Source organism: Lolium perenne, chromosome 6, assembly GCF_019359855.2.
Source record: "Lolium perenne isolate Kyuss_39 chromosome 6, Kyuss_2.0, whole genome shotgun sequence".
NCBI lineage: Eukaryota > Viridiplantae > Streptophyta > Magnoliopsida > Poales > Poaceae > Lolium > Lolium perenne.
In genome coordinates, this window is record NC_067249.2 from 116804614 (window position 1) to 116823688 (window position 19075).

Consider the following 19075-nt stretch of genomic DNA (forward strand, 5'->3'; position numbering starts at 1 on the left):
CCTAAAGTTATCTTGTCTCCGTAAAACTTGAAGTTCAAATTTGTTTGAAAAGTAAGGAGCTGAAAATTTAGTTTTCAGAAATAATCAAGGTATGAGATATGTGTGATATCTAAGACCTTATTGCAAGATGATAGAATATAATTTGGTGAGACTACATAAACTCATAAGTTTTATGGGAATGTATGAAGGTTGAAGACGCCAGACGTCACAATCCTCCAACTATTGGGGCACTAATGATATTCGCATATCCATGAAGTTATCATCCTTAGTATGCACCGTTGCTAAGACTCGTCGTTTCGAAGCATCATGTGATGATCGGGTGTTACAGATTCTACGTGTGCTTACAACGGGTGCAAGCCAGATTTGCACATGCGAATACTAAGGTTAAACTTTATGAGCCTAGCATGTACAGACATGGTCTCAGAAAGTTGTCATGAATTGATGGATAAAATTATGAGTGAAATTGTTCATCATATTACAAAGTTACTAATAGTGGAATCTAGAACACTTGTCATATGATGATCAACTTCAAAATAAGAACCTCAAGGTTATTGGTATTAGACCAACAAACCTAGAAGTTATTGATGTTGAAGTGTTTTTCTGAATAATGAGGAAAGCTAAAAGAGAAACTGCAAAAAATATTTTGGCAAAAAGAAAAGAAAAGACTAGAAGGTCTAGCTCAGGTGTATATAAATGATATACATGTTATGGTTATATTCCTAGTTAGATCACACAATGAAATTCTTGGGTATTAGTACCATATTAGTTGGTATGAAGTGTCATACAAAACAACGCAATACAAGAATACAATGGCCTAAGTGACTGACAAGGAATATGATAGGAATGCACGTCAGAAACAAAAATAAAGTGTTATTATGTTCGTCGTTGGCATTCTATCTAGCCCTTAGAATTTATAATAAAGAGCTTAATAAATTGTTATTTTGCTCTGGTCAATTAAAAACAATGAGTTGTTCAAATTATGACATTACTCCATGTACGATGGATAAGTTATTATAAATCTTAATGGTGAAACACACATACATAACACTGACGCTAAAAATGCCATAAGGCAAATGATTTGAATTCCACTTATTTGTGGAACCGCTATTTAAGTCATGTTAGAAAGGAACGCATGAAGGAACTCCATGCAAATGGATTTTTGGAGTCATTTGATTTTTGAATCATTTGGCGCTTGCAAATATTTTCTAAAGAGAATGATTAAAATACCGTTCATAGGCCAAGAGTTGAACGGGCAACAAACTTAGTGAAAAAAAATACATAATGATGTATGTGGTTCACTGAGCATAGTTGTGTGCGGGAGATTCTTCTACTTCATGAAAACTTTCAAACAATGAATTGAGTATATATGTGGATATATTCAATAAGGAAAAGTTTGAAACATTTGAATGGATTCAAATAAATTTCAGCATGAAGTGGAAATCATCGTAATAGAAAAGTAAAATATCTATGATTGGATCATGGTGGAAATATTTGAATTACGAGTTTTAGCGAACATCTAAGAGAGTTATGAAATTGTTCTACAACTCACGTTTCTTGGAGTATCATAGTGATGAAGAAGTATCCAAGAGATGTATCCAATACTTGTTGGGTCAATGATGAGATAAAATATTGATGTCATTATATTTTTGTGGATTATGCTTTAGTGACTACCGCTTTTACACTGAATAGAGCATCATCATGATCCCATGAAATGACACCATACAAGTTATGGCATGGGTATAAACCCTAATAGTCCTTTCTTTAAATTTTGGTCTAAGAGTTTACAACCAAAATCGAATGAATGTCTTTGTTGGTTATCCCAGAGAATTGATTGGGAATTCTTCCCACTATGTAGACAAAGACAAAAGTGTTTGTCAATGTTTCTTATTTCCAAGAAATTGTTTCTAGCGAAGTATTTGAGTGGGAGGACAATAGAACTTGATAAGGTTTATGAACCTGAGCATAATGATCAGAGTAGCACAGCATCGGAATTGGTTTCGGAAGTGGCCACGACGATCATGGCTCCCATGACTACAAAGTGTTTTAGCCATGGAGATCGAAGTACATATTGGACCTTGTAGGTATGGTTTACTTTGTGATCAAATAAATGATTTGTGGACAAAGGATTGATTTTGAACAATGATAAACCAACTACAAACAAAGAAGTTATGATGGGCCCTGACTCCGTTAAAATGGCCATACGCCATGAAATCCATAATAGATGAATACTTTTTGAAAGTAAATGGATCTATAGACTTGGATGAAATATCCTTAAAGAAGCTCGACTTGTCGAAAAATTGTTTACGACAAAGTTCAAAGAGTTGATTACGATAAGATTAGATCTTCCGTAGCAATGCTTATAGTCTATGTGGATTATTCTAGTAATCACTACATATTTCTTTTATGAGATATGCTAGTAGGATGGCAAAATACACTACTTAACAGAAGTATGTATACAAGATACAACCAATTGTTTTGCTAGTCCGTAGAATACTAGATAGGTATACGAACTTCAATTGGATGAAGTGAGTATTACGGAGATGGAATCTTCACCAGATGAAATAGTCAAAGAGTTTTTGATTTCATCAGAAATGATGAAGAGGCTTGCATTTGCAAGAAATTAAGTGGGAGCGCTGAGAGATATTTATAATATTTTATGTAGATGACATATAGTTGGTTATAAATAATATAATTATATACTTGATTAAAATGTTTCATTGAAAATTAACTTCAATGAAAGGATATGGACTAAAACATATTTAGTGTCAAGATCTATGAAGATAGATTGAAACACATAATAAGTTTAAGTCAAAGTACATAGAATGGATATTGAAATAGTTTAATATAGAAATATTAAGAAAATGTTCTTGTCATGTGAAGGTTTAACAAGACTTGAGTGTATCTGACACTCGATGAGTAAAAACACATGAGTGATTTTAGATCACGAACAATATGTACAAAATCAGATATCTTGTGCTCTAAAATGTTATGAGCATATACTGGAATGATTCATAAGATGATCATGGGACGACAGTAAGAATATCCTTGAGTACTTTAGAAGAACTAAGGATATATATATTTTTTTGTATGAAGAAATGACAAACAAATCGCTGTAAGGTGTTACACCGATATTGGTTTTGTCACATATAAAATATAATTTCAATCTCAAATTAGACTAAGTGTTGTTTAAAAGGTAGCACAATGAGCTAGAAGTTGTCTATGCTAGATTTAGAAGAGTTCTAAATATTGTGACGGAATCTACAAAAGAAGGCAGAGTATGTCATTGTTTTGACAATGACAAAGGATGTTAAGTCAAGAGGTTCTTTGAGAACTTGGTGTATTTCCGAGCAGTCGAACTTTGAAGCTATATTGTGTGTGACAATATTAGTGACATATTTCAGACCGCGGAATTAAGGTTCCACCAGAAGACCAAACATATTTAATGCCGACTCATTTGGAAATGAGTGATGCGTTGAGACGCAAATGAATTACAAAATACATACGGTTCTGAGCATGTCAGATCCGTTGACTAAAACCTCTCCTGTGAGCAAAACATGATAAAGCACCAGAAGGCGAAGGTGTTATATCTTTACAAATGTAAACTAGATTATTGACTCTAGTGCAAGTGGGAGACTGAAGGAGATATGCCCTAGAGGCAATAATAAAGTGATTATTATTTATATCTTTATGTTTATGATAAATGTTTATATATCATGCTATAATTGTATTAACCGAAACATTAGTACATGTGTGATATGTAGACAACAAGAAGTCCCTAGTATGCCTCTTAAACTAGCTTGTTGATTAATGGATGATTAGTTTCATAATCATGAACATTGGATGTTATTAATAACAAGGTTATGTCATTGTATGAATGATGTAATGGACACACCCAATTAAGCGTAGCATAAGATATCGTCATTAAGTTATTTGCTATAAGCTTTTGATACATAGTTACCTAGTCCTTATGACCATGAGATCATGTAAATCACTTATACCGGAAAGGTACTTTGATTACACCAAACACCACTGCGTAAATGGGTGGTTATAAATGTGGGATTAAGTATCCGGAAAGTATGAGTTGAGGCATATGGATCAACAGTGGGATTTGTCCATCCCGATGACGGATAGATATACTCTGGGCCCTCTCGGTGGAATGTCGTCTAATGTCTTGCAAGCATATGAATAAGTTCATAAGAGACCACATACCACGGTACGAGTAAAGAGTACTTGTCAGGAGACGAGGTTGAACAAGGTATAGAGTGATACCGAAGATCAAACCTCGGACAAGTAAAATATCGCGTGACAAAGGGAATTGGTATTGTATGTGAATGGTTCATTCGATCACTAAAGTCATCATTGAATATGTGGGAGCCATTATGGATCTCCAGATCCCGCTATTGGTTATTGGTCGGAGTGAGTACTCAACCATGTCCGCATAGTTCACGAACCGTAGGGTGACACACTTAAAGTTGGATGTTGAAATGGTAGTACTTGAATATGGAATGGAGTTCGAATATTTGTTCGGAGTCCCGGATGAGATCCCGGACATCACGAGGAGTTCCGGAATGGTCCGGAGAATAAGATTCATATATAGGATGTCATTTTATGTGAATTAAATTGACGCGGAAGGTTCTATGGAAGGTTCTAGAAGGTTCTAGAAAAGTCCGGAAGAAACCACCAAGGAAGGTGGAGTCCACATGGGACTCCACCTCCATGGCCGGCCAACCCTAGTGGGGGAGGAGTCCCAAGTGGACTCCCCCTTAGGGGGCCGGCCACCCCCCCATATGGGAGGTGGGACTCCCACCTCTAGTGGCAGTCCTAGCTTGGCTAGGTTTCCCCTCCATATGGAAGGTTTTTGGTTCGGGTCTTATTTGAAGACTTGGAGAGCAACTCTTGGGGTTCCACCTATATAATGAGGGCCAAGGGGGAGGGGGCCGGCCACCTAAAACACCACCAAGGTGGCCGCACCCCATAGTGGTCGGCGCCCCCCTCTCCCCAAACCCTAGCCGCCCCGCTCCTCCTCTTCCCGCACGCTTAGCAAAGCTCCGCCGGACTTCTCCACCACCACAAACACCACGCCGTCGTGCTATCGGATTCAAGAGGAGCTACTACTTCCGCTGCCCGCTGGAACGGGGAGGTGGACGTCGTCTTCATCAACAACCGAACGTGTGACCGAGTACGGAGGTGCTGCCCGTTCGTGGCGCCGGAACCGATCGTGATCAAGATCTTCTACGCGCTTTTGCAAGCAGCAAGTGAACGTCTACCGCAGCAACAAGAGCCTCATCTTGTAGGCTTTGGAATCTCTTCAAGGGTGAGACTCGATACCCTCTCGTTGCTACCGTCTTCTAGATTGCATCTTGGCTTGGATTGCGTGTTCGCGGTAGGAAAATTTTTGTTTTCTATGCAACGTTATCCTACATCCTTCCTCGTGTTTTCTGCTTTCCTGCAAAAAGAAATTTGTTGTTATTTTTCTTTTTTTGTTTTGCTTTTTTCTTTCCCCTGTTTTTCATGTAAGTTTTCATTTTATATATAAAGGAGGGGGGTGGGGGGGAGTACTTACATGTTGAGTATGTCTCTGTTGTGGCAGCCAATCTTATCACGGCCACCATGCAGCCTTGTAAGCAGGCCCATTATGTTTACATGTTTTATATTGCTGAACTGAAGGTCTTTTACCAACCCCTTCAATGTTGGATCCACCTTTTTGTGAGAACGCATGAAAACTAGCATTGATGGGCTTAACAGCAGGGTATGGTTGTGCTGAAGTGTAATGTCCTTGACAATGCAGGTACCATCACTCCTCTCTTTCAATCTCATAAAGGCCTTGCACCCAGTTCGTTTGGTCATCTTGTCACGTTGTCGGTCTTCCTCGTTGACACTTTGGCGGTGTGCACCTTCTCGTACACATCTCAAGTAACGCCTGCTCTTGTTGTGTTGTCCTTTCCTTATCCCAAACCCTGTGTGCTTTGCATATGTATTGTAAAATACATATGCGTCTTTGAATGTGCTAAATTCTTGACCAATGGATGGTATCAGGTCCGGATCAAGATCTGCAGCCTGCAAATTGCCACGGTTTGTTATTGCATTATTATTTTTTGTTTACATATGTTATTGTATGTTAACTTCAGGAAATAGGTCAAGTGAACTTCCTAAAATTTAATAAAAATAAGAACATGGACTTCTTAAAGTCATCTGAACTTTTTTTCACAGAAAAACTGTTGCACATGAATTTCGAGAACATATCAACTATACATTTCATATAATAAACAGAGCATGTGAACTTCCTAAAAAGTTCAGCTGAACTTTTATCAGGGATACAGGGTTCACGAACTTTCCAAATCATATCAACTGTTTTTTCTAAAGATATAGCATGTGAACTTCCATGCAAATTTGTCTAAATAAATGTGTGTAAGAGTGAAATCTTTATCAGCAAAATATAAATTGAACTTACGTGTGTGTATGTTCGCAGCTCTGCAGGGGTGGCTCTATCATCTGGTACTATGGGGCATGGCGGTGTGACTTTTGGTACATGGCAGAGTGGATCTCGAGGCGGCATATGACTTGATTGAGTGCCTCGACGATCTTGGTGTTTGTTGTCACTTTGACCATCCCCATAACTGCGTTGCTGTTCAGAAGCATCACTGCTAGAAGACGACTTTTGCCCACTATCCCTGTTCACATCGTTGCTTCCAGCTGTGGTTGTTTTAGATGTACTTGTAGATTGCCGTTTTCGTGGCTTACGGAACGTTGCATTACTAGCAAATATCTCCTCAGTGCACTTTATTGGAGAACGGGGTTTTTTCGGTGGGCCTGACCAACACATAATATCCTCATCATCATCTGTTGATGTTGTGGTATCCCGCTTCCTCTTGCTGTTATCCATGTCATCTTGTTCTTGGATTTTCTGATTGAAATTCCTTTCAATGGCAGCAGCATTTGTCTTTCTCTTGGGATTGCGGAACACTGGCTGGATAAATGAAACTGGCTCATCACCGCATATGGGAGTCATTGGAGGCTTTTTAGGGCCTGACCAGCTGATTATCTCATCGTCACTGCCTGTTCCAGATTCTTTGCCCGGCAGTAGCAGAACCTGGTAAGTTTTTTAACATGTGAACTTCTTGAACATTGGGACTAGAACTTTTATACATAAAACTTTGTCTGATGTCTTCAAAAAACTAAAACAAGTAAAGTTAACCGCCACACAATGTAATATGAACTTCCTGCATACATGCTAACCTGCATACTTATTTTTTTCATTTTGCTGTTTTAATTTATTTATAACTGAAGTGAACTCCATGAAACTGTTTTTAAGAACTTCCCAGTAAAAGACATATAAAAAAGAGGAAACAGAGTGATGAACTGTTTTCTTCTTTCCTACAATAGACTCTGCATGTGAACTTCCAGTCTCAATTCACACGAGCCTGCTCTTATGTTCTATTCTAAACAAAATCCAGTGGAGGTGAACTTCCAATATCAGTAAGTGAATCATGTGAACTTCCTGTTTTTTTGTTACCTCATCCTCTGCTGGCCTCTTTCTGGAGCTTGGCTGGCTTGTGGAGCTTGGCTGGCTTGAATTTGGAGGATGCTCTGCCGATCTGCGTCGAATTGGAGCCATTACTGCCTGTAAGGAGGCTGGATCTCGCCGTTCTCCACCGCTGGCTCCTTTCCGTCAGCTACCGCCGCCGTTCGCCTCCGTCGCGGGCTCCCTCGCGTCGGCTCCCGCCGCCGCTCGCTTGCCCGTGCCGACCAGGTAGGGATGCTTGATTGTCTTCTCGTCCGCGCGGGCTTCCTCGCATCGGCTCCCGCCGCCGCTTGCTACCTCGCGCCGACCAGGTCCATGTCCGTCGCGGGCTCCCTCGCGTCGGCTCCCGCCGCCGCTCGCTCGCCCGCGCCGACGAGGTAGGAGGTCGAGGTGCGGAGCTGGATGATCTCCGCTCGAGGCGGGGGCGCGATTTTTTATGAGACGGAGGTGGGGAGTTCGGTTCCTACACGAATCGTTACCGGTCGGGGGAGGTGGGAAGTTCGGTTCGGACGGGGAACAGAAACCAAGCGGGATTAGGGGGGTTCTAGAATAGAACCACTCTTAAGGGGGGTTCGAGAATAGTTGGGCTCTCTATATATATATATATATACACACACACACTAGTACGAATGCCCGTGCGTTGCCACGGGTACTCAAATTTTATTTCTCAATGCATATGTATAACTCACAACTCACTATGAAAATTTAGAACAAATCAGGAATATCATAATGAACATCATGATAATACTAAATGCAATAAAAGACATTAGTGTTGTGTGCTGCGTCATTCCAAGTTCTAGACCACGAGACACTTTCAGAATCTTGGCGTCGGCCCGAGGTGATGCAACTCAGTGCTCTATGACGCCGTTGCCAATGTTGTTCGTATTGCGCCGCCACGTGCTACTGCAGGTCGTGATGCCGCTGATGGTAGTGCTCATGTCCTGGCCACCGGTTCAAGCACGTGCATCCTCACTCCTCAATCCTTTGCCATCCGCTAGGAAGAGAAGAGGAGCGAGAATGTTGCCGACGGAGAGAGATCGGGAGGCGTGGGATGGCCCTCCTGCTCATCGATTCGACAAGCTTCCATCTTCCCACCTTCCTTCCGCATCGCGTGCCTCGATGGATCAGACATAGGGACCTCGATCAACCGGCCCTGCGAGTCCAAAGTGTTGGTGGCGACGACCTCGTCGTTCCCCCAACCATGCCCCGTGATCGTCGCCGTTCCTATTAGAAAGGGACGACATCGTAGGCAGGGGAGGTCCAGCCTCTTTCGCTGCGCCTAGTGAGGACATATCTGTGGTGCTCAACACTGCAAGCCACGTGGTCCGAAGGGGTGGGGCTGCAACGTTGTGAATCTGGGAGAGGCGGGAATGTGGATGGAGATTATTCACGGGTGTTGCCAAATGAAGGGATGATGGACAGGAAGATAGAAAGGATAAAGGATAGACAAGTGATTCCATATGCTTCAAGGGAAGGTACATGCGCGGTAATAAAATATTCTATATTCAATATATATAGAATTAGAAACAGATTTGGTTCTATTATTTCATGAACTTAAACTCATCGAAATTACCGTACTATGTTGAAGCTCACAAGTAACAGTAAGAATTACTACTCATATATTACCCAAGTAACCAAATGTACCTTTCCAGATGGTATCCTAAAGCACAAATCTGTAAAGATTCAACTCTATATTCCCTTTCACTCTGTCTAGTATCGTTCCTACCTTTGAGCTTATGTAAATCTTGGATATCCTATCAACAATCCTGAAAATGGAGACTACTGCTTCTTGCACTTTGCTAAACTCCCGAGCAAGTGAAGTTGACTCCGAAACTCCAACCATCATCATGGTTAAAGCAAAGCAGAACTGTATTTTTCAAGAAACAGCGGTGGCAATGAGAAGAAGCCTAAAATAGGTACTTATCACAAGCATCTGAGTGATACCTGATTGGTATATCAGCAAAAAAGGAAAGAAGGGGATCCCTCATCTCTAGTAAAAGGAAACATATAATTAAGCATGGAAGCTAGTTTATAGGGCACGCTAAATAAAGCAGATGAGTGCCTTCAGGTTGTGGTATTGCAGAATGTGAAGTTAGAGCCTAACATCTTGACCCCTTCAAAAGTCACAAGCCTAACATGGTACTGTGAATTCGAATTCGTAACAGTAGCCATGTTAGTTCCCATGTTAAACGATTTGATGGAAAAAAACATAAATAGCATGCATACGAATTAGAAAAACAAAAACCTCTAGAGCTTGTTGTGCCTGAGTAACTTGCATAGATGGCAGGTTACACACAAGTTTTAAATAATTCCAAGCGCCATGGTAAATAAGTTGAGGTATGATCCATTATGTTATGTCATCATAGGTATACAGGTATTGCTCTCTGAGCACATTGAACATTTTTTTCTTCAACGCCTGCAAATGCATATGGTCATCCAACCTGCTGGGGCTAATCCTATTTTTAACAACCATTTTCTCAAAATAGCATGTAAATGAGATATTAGACTGTTTACCTTGAAGATTATTGCTCAATAATCCACCATTATACGAGATATCTAGTGTGGCCTCCCAAGGTTTGTGCATTGTGACAATACTGTAGACAGCGGATTTTCTTCGCACCTGCAAGAGAAATGAATCCAAGTTCAGGATAGTGTTCCATATGAGGTTTTTAACATTCTGAAGCTTTCTACTAATAATATCATCGACAACAAAACCGACAAAATTTATGTTAATAAGAAAGCACAAGAAAGAGCATAAATCAGAGGCGGCCAAAAATAATGATTGATCAACAAAAGTATTTTAGATACCCTGTTCTTTAACACCTTCAATTGCATATGCTCATCACACCTGGTGGAACTAATCCTATTCTTCAACGCATGTATTATCACATCAACATGTAAATCAAGTTACCGTTTACATAATACTGAGCTAGATCATATGCAAATCTACCTCCCATCTTATATAATTGTGGTGACCTTTGCCATCACCTGAAGGGCTGGTTGCACCTTTAGTTTCAGTAAGAATAACAGAGAAGGGTATTTAGCCCCAGTGCCACCCTCTTTCTTACAAAAAAATCCAGTATTTTCTCCTGGCTTTGGACACCGTTAGGCAGATACATACAATGCAACGATAGAGATACAAAAATATACACGTACAAACAACAATAATAAACTCAACTATTCACGTGCTGACCATCAGCGACAGCTTCCACGTAGAACAGACACGGTAGGATGACCAGGGGGACCTTTCGAATATATAAAAGGAAGAAAAAAATCATAAGCTGTGCAAATAAAACACTCCTACATCAGAGAATAAATGCCATCTCTAATAAATAATCCGGAAGTTGACTCTATCTCTACCTAATGACCACTAAGCATCGATTGAAAACATCAAACTTGTGACAATCAACTACACAATGATAACCATTCGATGATAACCAACCTGAAACCAAAGCTATTTCATATAGTGGTAATGTTAATTAAAGATAAAAATGTGATATGGATAGAAAATAATTCCCCGGAAGTCTCAAGCGGATAGGAGAAGGTTCCTAATAGTGCATACAGAAATCAACCATGTAGCGGCTTTTCTTTAAGCCATATGGTGTTATCTATCAGAAATTATTGGTGATATTGAAAGACACGATTTAAAACTCTTGCCAATAGACTAAGGCCTCATCTACCAGATTATATTCATCCATCCCAGCAGGCTTTCATTGAAGGGCGTCGCATTAGTAATAATATCATCATTGCCCAAGAGATCACTCATTCGTTTGCTCTTTCCTCCTGGAAACGAGAGTCTTTTATGTTGAAAATTGATTTGGCCAAAGCTTTCGATCGTTTAGAGTGGAACTTTATAGTGGCAGCTCTTTCTCGTAAAGGGTTACATGGTCATTTCATTAACTTGATACATACATGTATCTCCACACCTACCTTTTCTGTTATTATTAATGGCGAGCCGTTTGCAAAATTTTGAAGTGATAGAGGTATACGACAAGGATGTCCTCTTTCCCCATATCTTTTTGTACTAGCTATCAATGAGTTGTCTCTTGTGCTTCAGGAAGCCATGTCTCACAATTTTCTAGAAGGCGTTGTGCTGGGACCAAACTGCCCTCCCATTCATTCTCTTCTTTTCGCAGATGACCTACTCCTTTGTGGCACGGCCTCGTTGCAGGAAGCTACTGTTATGAAGCAAATACTTGATTCTTTCTGCAATATCTCTGGTCAAACGCCGAATTGGTCCAAATCTGGTGTCCTTTTCAGTAAGCACACCCATTCCAGTAACGTTGAGGCCATTAAGAATATATTCCCTGTCCCAGAAATGGATGCCTCGTTTATCCATCTAGGACATCCTCTCATTCTCCCGGCAAAGAACAGAACCTCAGCTTATAACTTTGTTCTTGATAAATTTAAGTTGAAGCTTAGTACCTACAAGGCTGACAAGTTGTCTCATGCTGCTCGCCTAGAACTTATTAAATCAGTCTTCTCCTCCATCCCTGTTTATTACATGTCCAACATTCTCTTCTCAAAAAAATTCATTTCAAAGCTTACAGCCATCATTAGAACTTTTTGGTGGACAGGCATAAGAGAGGAAGCAACAACTCGTAGCCTTTGCCTAAAAGCCTGGAAGGACATCTGTGCGCCAAAGAAAGAGGGAGGCTTGGGTGTGAGGAACTTACAGGCTGTGAACCAAAGTCTCATTCTCATGTCAGCCTGGCGTATTGCCCAAAACCCTCAAGATCATCTCCACTTAGTCTTGAAGGCCAAGTATTTCCCGGACTCTTCTATCTGGCGCCCAAATCCAAATAAGCCAAAATCTGCTTTTTGGGCTTCTATTCTAAAAATTATTCCGACTCTCAAAGCCCATACCTTCTACCAGCTCACTCAAGGAAATATCTCCATTTGGAGCACTCCCTGGTGCCCCTCTTGGATTTCTATCTATGATGAGCTAATTATTCAACCCCCTGGCTTTGTGTACCCGACCTTAGTTAAGGACCTTTGGCTTACTGATCAGAGGATATGGAATGAAGACCTTATCGACTTGTTGTTCACTCCTGCTATGGCGCAAAATATTAAGCAAACTCAAATCATTAATACTGATGAGCAGGATATCCTTTGTTGGAAGCTAACACCGAATGGCAAATGCAATGCCAAATCTGCATATCGTGCTTGTGTGCAGGTATTGTATGAAGAAAGACAGGAGGAGCGACCCATACCACCTTCTCCGGACACAGTCCAGCTGCTCAATCAGGTATGGAACTGCAATGAAATTATTCCACGAATACAAACCTTTGCTTGGCGCTTTCTTCGAAAGGCGATGCCAACAGGTGACAGAGCAGGGCGTTTCGCCAAACATATAGACAAGCTTTGTTGCAGATGCGGGCTTCAGGAGGATGATGTCCACCTATTTTTCACATGCCCCTTTGCCAAGGCAGCATGGTTCTTACAACCTTGGTACATCCGTATTGAATGCATTACTCAAAACTGCACCTCCTTAACACAAATCATCTTGAACATGCTGCATATGAATCATCCTCATGCATCGCTTCCCAATATTTTTACTTTTATGTGGTGTATATGGAAGTCCAGGAATGATCTTCTTTTTGGAAGAAGGAATGGGATGCCTTACCAGATCAGCATTAATGCTCAAGCCTTGAGGAACAATCTTGAACTATATGATGCCTCTTCTTATTGTATCCAGGAAAGCAGGACCAAACATCGACAGAAGACCGGGTCTGAGACGACAGTTCCTCATCAAGGAACAACTATCTCATCTGAGAGAATAATTGATGGGCCGGTGATTTTTGCAGATGCATCTTGGAAATGCAGAAAGGTTCCGGATGCTGATGGGAGACAATTGACAGGAATCGGAGTCTTCATCCGAGATGATTCTGCTGACAGGAAATGGTGCATCATGATACAAGCGTCGGTTGCACATGAACATTCAGTGTTCCAGGCGGAGGCACGAGCTCTACTTCTTGCGGCAACAATTGCAAGAATACTCGATATAAGAGGCCCAACTTTTCTTACTGACAATCAGGTCCTGGCAAAAATAGCGGCGTCAAGGAAGCTGGATCATCACCTCTTGGAATGGAATGCGAGGAACTCTTTGGCAAATTTCTTTGATGTTACTTCCAATACAACGCCACAGGTCTTCCATATCTCGAGGAATCTCAATGGAGTTGCTCATAAATGTGCTGCTCAGGTGCTTAGGCGTAGCCTAAATACACCTATATATGCTTGTAGTAGTTCAACTCATTCCCAGGAGACTTGTCCTGTGGTTTCAATTCTGAAAAATGTAAACCTACAGGACTTTGTACTCAATACTGCTTGGTGCACTTGAGCTGAATGAATATAGCGCCCCTGGCGCCCTTGTTGTTCAAAAAAAAAAAAAAAAAAAAAAAAAAAAGCTGGTGTGCAGTATGTTTTTTTTTCCTGTCTTGGAGAATAATGTCCATCCTTTAGCTTAATATTGAACAGTTTGACTAAAACAAATTTAGCACCAAGAACGACTTAGTCATCTCACTTCATTAACTTCTAGCCAGGCAGAACAAAGACAACCAAAGCTAAATATGGAATAAGGATTTTACTTTTTACCCTGTAGAGTGTATTCAAGTACTACACCCTACTTTTGTTTAACCTCTGAATAGCAGTTGACCCTGCAAGCTGATAGATAACCCATGGCATTACGCTAGAGTACTCGAAGGGCCTCGGACAAAACTTTATGAAGAGAAAGTGAGCTGCAATGGGAAGCTCACAAACAACTTGAGCCGAAGAACAAAAAAACACCACATCAGGCTATAGGAGGAGAGCTACACCTATCCAAGTAGTGACAATACAGCCAACAATTCTCAAGGTATAGACAGGGGAGTAAAAATGCACCAATACGCTATGCTTGTACTGCTACAAATTAACAATGAAATATTTTCGAAACAAAGTGCAAACTAATATATGACACTTCCCATAGCCCGAACCTTTTCTACTTGTATGGCAGCTCAGAGAGCCACATAAGACAGCAAAAAAAACTCTCATCAACGATTATTGCTAAGAGTGATGAAAGCTTACAGTATATGTTAAAGAACTGATAGGTTGCAGTTTTCTGACAGAGATAAGATCGCTTTCCTTATCAAGCAGTAAATGAAAGAAAGTATCCCATCAAATATTCACATAACATCATCATCATGGAAAATTCAACTTTTCAATGCTAAATGCTCACATAGTTTTGGAGCTCTTCTTCCAAAAGCTTTATTAACTTTGGATCATCGGTTGGATTACGCTGAAGAGACAGTGCACCAGAATCCAATAGTGTGTGCTCTATTTTGTTCTTTTCGCGAAGACACTGACCAAAAACATCAAATGTTAATCACTGTAGCTGTTTTACAAAAATATTAAAACAATAGACACGAGTTTGAACATTGGATGAGAACTCGCACAAAAAGGAAAGGAGTGGTAAATATTGATCAACATGTGATTCACGGTTACGGTAGGATGATCCGACCATTGGGAGGAGGATCCCGCCACGCAGGGAGTTGTCATTGCTTGTGCAACGCCACCTCATGCTAGTCCGCGCTGTGTGATGTCACTCCTAGTATTGTCCGTGTCACGTGACCACAAAAAGTTGAAATCTCTAAGTAAGATTGATATTTTGATATTTGACCTGGATTAAGTAACCAAATCTGATTTATGAACATGAAGGTGAACCATGATATCTCAGATACTCAGCTCGTGGTTGGTTATGAATAACATTACATGATCTGAATCAGTCATAGCATCATCATAAAAATTCATACGCATGCCTCTCCTCCCTTATCTTGTCACTGCCAAATCACAGATGAATCAGGTGATGATCAGAGAGCAATGAGGAAAAACAATTTACATAAAGCAAAGGACAAAACTAATCCAAGGAAACACCACTGAATAGTAAATACACATAAACATAGATAAACTTTTCCGATCCTGAAACCTGCAGAATTCACCACTACAAGCTGTTTGAAACCACACAGGACCACAACGCCTGAATGTAGTATCACCAATAAAATTGTGGCTTAAGTCATAAAACTTCAGTGTTCTTGGTTCACAGTTCACATCTAGCACAAGGTTTATGGTTTTCCAATCTTATGTTCGTTGAAGGGTGCGTGTGACTGGTTGCAATCTTATTTTGGGTTGCCTTTTTGAAATACAGTTAAAAGTATCATCAAAATGCTAAGACCACATCAATCCACACCTATTTTTTATTTCCATAGTTTCTATCATAAGTACTCTAAAGTTGCCAAGTTGGAGCCTGGCGAAATAATGTTGACCACAATGTATAGAACACAAACACTTGCTGCGTGCCCCTTTTATTACAGTAACAAGGTGATGTATTATTTCTGAACTCTTGCAAGTCCACTGGTTGCCCAGAACCGTGAGGTATAACATAGAGACATGGATGGCGATACAATTCACACAGGAGAGTATGGATAGAGGAACGAACTAGATCCAAGGTAGGCTGACTGCGGCGGCTCCCGACGGAGATAGTGGCGGCGGCCGCCGTGTTCACTATGTCGAAGTTGGTGTGCGCGGGCCTCATCTCGCGACCACACTACATCTCATCACTCACGGGGCAGGGCAGACCCCAGGTGATCGGCGACAGTCTAACTGGACGAACAAGAGAGCAACAATGATGTGTGTCAGAGACCAGACCGAAATCAACCGTAATAAGAACAATCCAAGCAAGGCAGGGTTTCTCACCGGCAAAAGAAATTAACCCAAGGTCCAGATCAGGTGGATTTCCAGTCGTAGCAATGCCGACACACCCGGACTGCAACCTGTAGGCACAACAGTCTTCAGGGAAGATGCAAGGAATCATGCAACAATCACACATGAACTCTATGAGAGTAATGGCTATGGGCAATCACTTTTCAATGTAAAACCAAGTAATTAGGACCCAAATCCAGCAAGTGCTATGAAAGGAGCAGCAGACAATGGGCTTAGCCAATGGGCTTAGCCATCTGTGAAAGTTTTGAGGAATAGTCTTGGCAGCAAACTGAAATTATACGACCTGCAACAACAGTCAAATCTGTAAATTAAATCCTTACAGTAGTATTACAAATAAGTAAAATCCAAGCAGAGGACCATGATGACGACCTAAATACATTGCGCCGGAGACCACTGAAATAAGGACTAAATTGTGGATGCAGTGATGGAAGCTCCCTGTGTTCCTCACATGGTCTGCAAAAATTTCTGCACGACGGTGACAAAATTCCTGTAGGCTTCCCAAGAATTTTATACAGAGGCCATGCCAACATTAGTATGCAGATCAATCAACCACCTGATGAGGTCTGCTTCATTGATGTAAAGGCTGGCCAGGACGAGGACCTTCTTCGTGCTTGGTGCTCGGGGAGGATTCCAGCTGGAGCTTGGGGAGTATGCCGACAGCCAGAGCTTGGTGAGAAACCAACAAGAGCACGGGAACACGGAGATTGGGGAGGACTCCGACAAGAGCTCGGACATGACGGCAACACCTAGATCTCGGGAAGGACAGGGTGACGGCGTGTGGGCTGCTGGTTCCGACGGCTCGGATCCGACGGGAAGTAGTTGGCAGACAAGTATGTGAGGGCGAGGGCGGCCAGAGCAGCGAGCCGGCGACGCAGGAAGCTTTGGCTGTGAGCGATTACTTGGGATGTTTTTCTGAGAGCTGCCCGACAGATCGAACAGTGGAGTCGAGCGGAGCGGCGTCGCCTCCTCGTCCGCCCTGCTAGGGAGCGGAGCGTGGCTTTGCCATTTTACCCGGTGCCTCACCAGTCACCAGGCTCGGCGCGGTCGGGAGAAGAGGAAGGAGGTGTGGGAAGGGATTCGGTGAGGAGAGAGAATGTGGATGGATGTGCTGGAAGATTAACGAAGGGAAACGTGATTTCAGGGAGCATTAATGATCGCTAGGCCATGCGTGGGACGGATGACAAGGACGACGAAAGAAGGCCATGCGCGGCCATGCGCGGGACGGACGGCGAGGACAACCAAAGATTTGACATATTGGTGAGTGTTTGTTCTTTTTATAAGTAGTAGTGTAGATAGATTTGTGGGAACGTGATATTCCATTAATATGAAGATTACCATAGCGTGATTCCTGGGCTGATGATTCCTAAACTAGCCCAGGCTGATTAAATGTCCGAGTTGATATTCTGGGAAAATAGGGAATAAGAATAAGTAGTAGATATTGATTGATTTCCTTACTTGTCCCACCTGATTGATATTGACTTTCCTTGTTTTGGTGGGACGGACGACCAAAAGGACGACGAAAGTATGAGGAGAAGGGGGGACACGTTCGTTCTTTTTAAGTAGTAAAGATAAAGATACCTCTTCCCTCGCCCTTGATACTACGGATAGTCCTGATCTGTTGCATCAGAAGGTCAGCTGCTAGCGCTAGGCCCTCCCTGCACGTCATTGACTCCACGGTTTCAAGTCTGTTAGACCTCGCAAGACCACATCATTGACTCCACGGTTTCAGGTCTGTTAGACCTTGCACGACCACGTCATTGACTCCATGGTTTCAGGCCTGTTAGACCTCGCACGACCATCGATAAGGGGCAAGAAAATCGCCCAACGAATTCCTAGCCATTGTGGTGATCGCAACCATCGGGTTATTCTTCGTGATAGCGGAGGAATCCACCTCGGGCCAAGAGCCAACCTGACTGAGGCAGTTGCTAGCTCCGGTGTTAGCTGCTGTAGATCTACTATAAACCTATTGTGGGTATACTTCATGAGTATGCCAACGACGTGGTCTAGATCCGGCAAGCCCGGGTGGCCCATAGATGGAGGTGGTGGCTTATGGCCCACTGGGCAGCCCAGTTGCTGTTGATAGAAGTTGGCGGAAGTCCAGCCCAGGAACAGGAACATGATCCCAACCGACCTACGCTAGGAGTCGGATCCATGAAGACCCATGACGTGGATCATACCACAAATGCCAAGTCCACTTGCATCACACTCAATCTCAAAGGTTTTTGCAAAATTTGGTAGAACAAGGAGTGGTGCCTCGGCAAGTCTCTTTTTCAATTCATCAAATGCATTTTGTTGTGCCTTGCCCCAAACAAATGGAACATTCTTCTTAGTAAGTTCATTTAAGGGGCAAGCAATGGTGCTAAAACCTTTCACAAAGCGACGATAGAAACCAACAAGGCCATGAAAACTTCGAACTTGGCCAGCGGTGGTTGGCGTAGGCCAATTATGAATAGCCTCAACTTTCGAAGAATCCACTTCAATGCCATTGGAGGAAACAACGAATCCAAGGAAGATCAACTTGTTTTGTGCAAAAGTGCATTTAGGAAGATTGGCATAGAGTTTCTCATTGTGTAAGATGCATAAGACTTCTCTCACATGTTGAACATGGTCCTCGAGATTCTTGCTATAAATAAGAATATCATCAAAATACATAACAACACTCTTGCCAATAGGAGGTCTCAAGATATGGTTCATAAGACGCATAAAGGTAAAAGCAGCACTGGAAAGACCAAACGGCATGACAAGCCATTCATAGAGACCAAGCTTGGTCTTGAATGCGTCTTCCATTCGTCACCAATG

The 19075-nt window shown here is 41.9% G+C and overlaps 1 long non-coding RNA gene across 12 annotated transcripts; it reads right to left on the reverse strand.

Moving 5' to 3' along the window:
* Positions 1–9002: 9002 nt before the first annotated feature.
* On the reverse strand, positions 9003–17453 carry LOC127323140 (uncharacterized). 12 transcript variants are annotated; one of them, XR_007865410.1, is made up of 7 exons: positions 16646–17453; positions 16250–16559; positions 15993–16156; positions 14736–15336; positions 10037–10767; positions 9768–9938; positions 9003–9389 (listed from the first exon to the last, which is right to left on the reverse strand). It is a non-coding gene; the product is annotated as an uncharacterized lncRNA (long non-coding RNA). The 12 variants fall into 12 exon arrangements; XR_007865406.1 differs by having other exon boundaries at positions 10037–10142; positions 16646–17449; XR_007865407.1 differs by lacking the exon at positions 9768–9938 and having other exon boundaries at positions 10037–10142; positions 10701–10767; positions 16646–17449.
* Between the last annotated feature and the right edge of the window lie 1622 nt (positions 17454–19075).